General features: G+C 37.7%; 1 protein-coding gene across 4 annotated transcripts in view; it reads right to left on the reverse strand.

Annotated features, from left to right (window-relative positions):
* Window positions 1-1,765, reverse strand: part of gapvd1 (GTPase activating protein and VPS9 domains 1) — a 57,788-nt gene extending 56,023 nt beyond the window's left edge. For 3 of the 4 annotated variants that reach the window (XM_066643516.1, XM_066643515.1, XM_066643512.1), the window contains exon 1: window positions 1,575-1,765. The gene's annotated coding sequence lies outside the window, so the exon portion shown is untranslated. The remainder of the gene's footprint in view (window positions 1-1,574) is intronic. The other variant, XM_066643513.1, reaches the window with a different exon arrangement.
* Window positions 1,766-6,000: the final 4,235 nt, after the last annotated feature.

Raw genomic sequence — 6,000 nt, forward strand, 5'->3', positions numbered from 1 at the left:
AAAAAAAAAAAAAAAGCCAACAGACCAGTCTGATGAAAAATATATGTCCAGTTTTGTCAAGTTTAGTTAACAAACTCATTTGAACACAGCTGTCCTTCACATTGTGTGAAAATGTAATGATGAATGGAACAACAGAAATGCTCTATAACTATACAGTCTTTTTACGTTTTCTTTTCTTGAAAGTTTAAGTTTTTTCCTTCTGTATTATAAGATGTCATATGGAGATATAGATGCCTCCTGTCATAAACACAGGCATTTTATAGAATCATCCAAACACACCTTGAATTTGCTGATAATTCTGTTATAGAAGCAGTTGTGTGTACTGTATAAAACAAGACAGAACACAAATGCAACAGTGTCAGGAAAAGTCACAGTGATGGTCACTGCTTCCCCCTGACACATGTGTGGAGTGTGGGTGTGCTAGTGTGTGAAAGAACACACACATACCACAGCTACATCCTCTTGGCTGTCACACTTCCTAACTCCTGACTCCTGTCAGAAACAAAGCCATCAGCTGAAAATCAGCAACAGCAAACATGAAAGACATGACTGAAATTAAATAAAGCAAAAACTCAAAAAAGGGGTGTACCACTTAACACTGTAGAGAAAAAAAGTGACAAATGTATCCAAACAGAAGCTACCAAGACAAACTCTGACTGTTCATACACTCCCGAATCTACTAAGTATCATAGAATAACTGAGAATAAGTCAATTTAATTTTTTCATCTTTACAAGGATGTGTAGCAACAATTAGACATCAGCTCGGTAACTCACTTTCAATATAAGCTAAATGACACTGAAACACATAGAATAGAAACAGGAAGAAATCAAAACAAGCTAAATTACTACTAGACTTTAGCTGGCTTTGGGTCATATAACCTCTGTTGCAAGGAGGCTAACCGGCTAACTGGCTAGCTAGCCAGAAAATAACGACCTAGACATGATTTTCAGTGGACTAACCAAATATATGAGCAGTAGATAGTAATATAGACACCAAAAACAACAAATTTACCAGATAATGTTTTTAATAAACTGCGTGGTTTTTGCAGAAAAAAAAACAGCACACTAGCACTAGCCACTCAACGATATAGCCTCAGCTTGTGTTATGCAGACGTATCTAACCGGAATTAGACAGCATTAGCAAGTGCCATTAGGGATTGACAACAAAAATGATACACAACGTTAGCTAATGTTGGTAGGTTAATAGCAGTTGAAATAGACGGTTTGTTTCATGGCTAAACTGGCTAATGAGTCTGTTTATCGTAACAAACTGCCTACAATACACCAGCGCATTCGCTAGCTAACTAAAATGTAACTGTTACTTATTTAAGGTGACCTAGAAAACCGTACAATAAAACAGCACTGACAAACGCAATACTTCGTCGTAGTTTCAATTATTAGCTAGCTAAATGGCTCTAAATTTCAGATGCCTAGTTATGGTTAGGACCATGCTGGCTAGTGAATTATGTTGTCAGGGATATTTGCAAAAAAATTGTAAGCCTACTTCTTAGCTAGGAAAGCTAGCTATGGGTTTGGCAACAACATCAAAAAAGACAATAAATGACTTCATTTACCTACAAAGTTCACCGTGTATAATATGATCCTATATGATCTCCGTTATGGAGATACAGTTAGGTATGATTCCTTCTTCCGTGTCCCAAGTCCTGCAAGAGCTGATGTTTACAGATCTACGTGAAGCTAGAACACTTCCTTATACTTCCACTAGCAAGAACTTGCAACAGCAAATGTCGTCACTGTGAAGCTGGACCCAGTCACTCTGAAAAAATACCTGGTGTTCACCAGCAAGTGGCGCGTAAATCACATCACAATGCAATTAATCTGACCATAATTAGGGTTCAAGCAATCAGTGTGTAGAATTATATTGCTTGCACTATAGTGCAAGAAAAACTATTTTGTTTGTTAAGATTCTTTTTATTAGGGGTCCAAGCACTGGAGGTGCTGGTACCCTGTTGATTTTGTTCTGTTTTTTCTTCTTCTCCTACTTTTACTTCTTTTTCTCAGAAGAAACGCGATTGGCAGCCCAAACCCTATGGAGAGAGATTAGTCTCAAAATACTTTACAAATGCGTAAATGTTAATCCACAAACTAAACACAAGTCACAAATATTTTTCACTATTCACAAATTAATACGTCCCAATCTGTGTCTCACAGACTACAATTTATACAAATACAGTTCATAAATACATGTTTTTTTGTTTTTCATCGATATATCATACTTTTATGCGAAAATAAATACATTTGTTTACATTTACATTGCAAATATTTGTAAAGTCGAAGTCTCGAATTTAAAATTGATTTGTAAAATGTAAAATCTGCATTTGTGAATCGAGTCTTCGAGTTTTCCGTGACTTTTTTCACTTCCTCTCGCGGGTTTTTGGATTTTGACAATTTCCTTTCGCATTTCGCCCGATCCAAATACAAATGCAGCCTGATGCACAAATGGGCCAACAAACGAACAAGCCACCGCTAGGTGGCACTGTTGTTTTCCCCAGTGTTTCAGGACTGACGTTCCTGTCAGGACCGCAGGAAAACAACCCCCTGTAGGCGGGACTATGACTCCATTGGCTGCGGCAGTAAATGATAGACAGAAAACTCTGGCTGTGGTTTGGCTAAATAAAAGTGGTGACCAATGAGAAGCGCATATTCTGTTTAGGAGCCATGGGGTACCCACCCTCCTGCTGAGGGTGTCTGTCTGAATCACTCGATTTAACTGTCCAATCGCAAAAATACGAAACACATTTTTTTTCGAACTTCCACATTAAATATTGCGCAAATGCATCTCCATTTAAGTTGTCCCCACACGTCCCAAAACAACAATGCCACCGCCTGCTGGCCACATGTGTGGATCAGGCTGCATTTGTAGTTGGATCGGGTGAAATGTGAAAGGAAAGTCTCAAAATCAAAAAACCCGCGAGAGGAAACAAATGCACATTCTACAATTTACAAATACATTTTAAATTCAAGACTTCGACTTTACAAATATTTGCAATGTCAATTTAAACAAATGTATTTATTTTCGCATAAAAGTATGATATATCAATGAAAAACAAAAACATTTATTTATGAATGTAACTGTATTTGTACAAATTGCAGACTGTGAGACACAGATTGGGATGTATTCATTTGTAAATAGTGAAACATATTTGTGACTTGTGTTTAATTTGTGGATTAACATTTACGCATTTGTAAAGTATTTTGAGACTAATCTCTCTCCATAAAACCCTAAGGCCTACAGATTTCATATTTGGTCAAAAGGTGGTAAACCCTCCCGCTATTAAACTAAGAAATTGTTACAAAACACAGGATTGTTTGATTGACAAATCAAACACTTAGATTTTGAGCTAATTTGCATAATTTGCAAAGCCTACTTTTGTGAAGTCCATGGAGCTTCATCCAATTCTCTTGAGCTTGGTTCCAACACATTCACAGGAGTCTCACCCTAAATAATTATCAAAAAAATCTTGGGATTTAGATTCAAAATGGCCACCATATGCAAATGAACCTCTTCAGCTTATCGCATGTTTTACTTGAATGTCTATAACTCTTTCAAATTTTACTCAAATGGGTTCAAATTTCAGATTCTACTTAGGGGCATGATTTTGAGGTAGCATGTTAAAGATGGCATGACAATTCATATAGGGGGCGCTGTAAATGCAAAAAGTTTATATCTTAGCAGCCACAAAGCTGATCAGGCTTACACACAGCACATTGCTTCTGTGGGCAAGGCTATAAGTGGCAATTTAAGGACAACTTGACCCACAGGGGACACTACAATGGGACAATCATTTGTCGCATGACATTTGCTGTATGTAAAGTTTTAAATAACTTCTGTATGTGCATTTCTAACATGAATGGCTGTTACTGCTCAGCAACAATATGGTTAAAGTACTCATTTCTTTCACCACCACGGCACTACAAGACTAAATATTGCTTTACTGATCTATAGTGGGTTTAGACCCTATTCATCTCCACAGGTCAAAGGTCATAACATAAATATTTACCATAATTAAGAACAAGAACAATGCTCATCAGTCATAGCAACAAAAATGTCCTTTTGATAAACTTTGACTTCCTTTAACTTTTCTTTCTCACTGTGTCAATAAGACATCTATTAATATAATTAATATAGTCATGGTACTTTGAGTACTTGGGATATATTGTGTATCAACATGAAGACTTATGCTTTAGGCCTCATACTTTCAAACTTACCCTCCTGAACACCTTATCTGGCCTAATGCTCCTTGAGGTCTCATTGTGCTGATTCTTTCTTCAGATGAGACCTTGTCGACTCAAATTCCAAGTCCTTCTTATTATTTTTTTACTTTTTACATTTTTTTAACTCTTACTTCCATACCAAGTTCTTATTCCTATTCACCATGGTTGCTGTCACATCCTGGCCCAATCTTATTTGTTTTCCCCCGCCATGTGGCTCTGTCTGTCTGTTATTGTCCATGTCTCCACCTTTGTCTCTGCCTTCTCTTCGTCTCATTTGTTCCCTTACTCTTTCTCCTACTCGTTCTCCTTTGGATTATGTCAAGTTGATCATGTTATCTAGTCTGTCTCTGCAGTTTCCCCGTGTCTAGTTTAGCCTGCTTAACTCCCTGTTTGTTTGTTTTGTTTATTTCTTGTAAAATAAAGTCTGTGTTATTAGCGTGTGCGTCCGCCTCAGTCAGTCCGCACCCTACAAGCCTGACAGAATGAACGACCTACAAATGGACGCAGCTAACACAGCTTTATCACTGGGTAAAACTCTGAAAACCACAGAGGATTTACTGGCCATAAGGACGGATGATCAACCAACGATTTTGCAATCCATCATGGGAGTACCCAGTGAATTAGAAAATGGATTCAACTGTAAGGGATTTTTATTACAGTGCAGACTGTATTTTCAATTTTTGACCGTTCTTGCTCCTCCTGACATTGTCCAGGTAATTTTTATAAAATCTCTTCTCAGAGGAGAGGCGTTGCAGTGGGCAGAACATGTAATTAAAGAAAAAGCCCTTGAACTGACTGTTGAGACATTTTTAGAACTCTTAGACGAGAGATTTTCAGAAATTACTCCCGAGGACGTCTCTGCAGGAACCCCTGCTCCCGAGGACGTCTCTGCAGGAACCCCTGCACCCGAGGATTACCCCCTCAGATCCGGGGAAATTTTTTGGGGGGGTGGGGGGCTGTTAGCCTCAAATCACTGGACATGGGAGGTGAGGCTAACATGGGCGCATCTCCGGGGGAACTACGGTCAAAGAAGTCCCTCAAGAGTGCGCCCATCATTTCGCCTAAACGTTCATAGGAGTGTGCCAGTCAATAATTATCAAAAAATCTGAAACTTTCAAATCAAGATGTCTAGTATATACAAATGAACCTGTACCATTAATGGCATGTCTTACATTAACCCCTGTAACTCCTGTATACTTTACTCAAATCAGATGAACTTTCAGAAATTTCTTCAACACATGATTCTGAGGTAGCATGCATATGTTAGTGCACAAAATATTATAGGAACACTATAATACCTAGTTATGTCTTTTTGGTTATATCTCAGCATCTATAAGGTGTATTAAGTTGACGTTTGGCATGCTGGTTGTATAAGCAACCCTACAACTGGATACGGGCAAAATTATTAATTTCATCGGCCAATCAAATTTCAGCAGGTGTTTGACAGGCTTAACACTAGAATTACCAGGATTTTCATATGACCACTTTTTCTACCAGAGGCTGCCAAATGCCCAGTCATCATGAAATTTCAGTGGTATGGCCATGGACACACTGATCAGATTTAGTTTCGGTTTCAGATAGCTTTATTGGCATGACTGTTATTAGAACAATGCTGCCAAAGCATTACAACAAGAAACAATAACATAAAATACAAGAAAAATAAAAGAAAAGCAGCAACACAAAAATAATAATTAAAATAGATGTTTTGGCAACAAAAAACATATATATATATATATATATATATATTATAAGTAGGGCGGCATG

Source organism: Hoplias malabaricus, chromosome 14, assembly GCF_029633855.1.
Source record: "Hoplias malabaricus isolate fHopMal1 chromosome 14, fHopMal1.hap1, whole genome shotgun sequence".
Classification (NCBI taxonomy): Eukaryota; Metazoa; Chordata; class Actinopteri; order Characiformes; family Erythrinidae; genus Hoplias; species Hoplias malabaricus.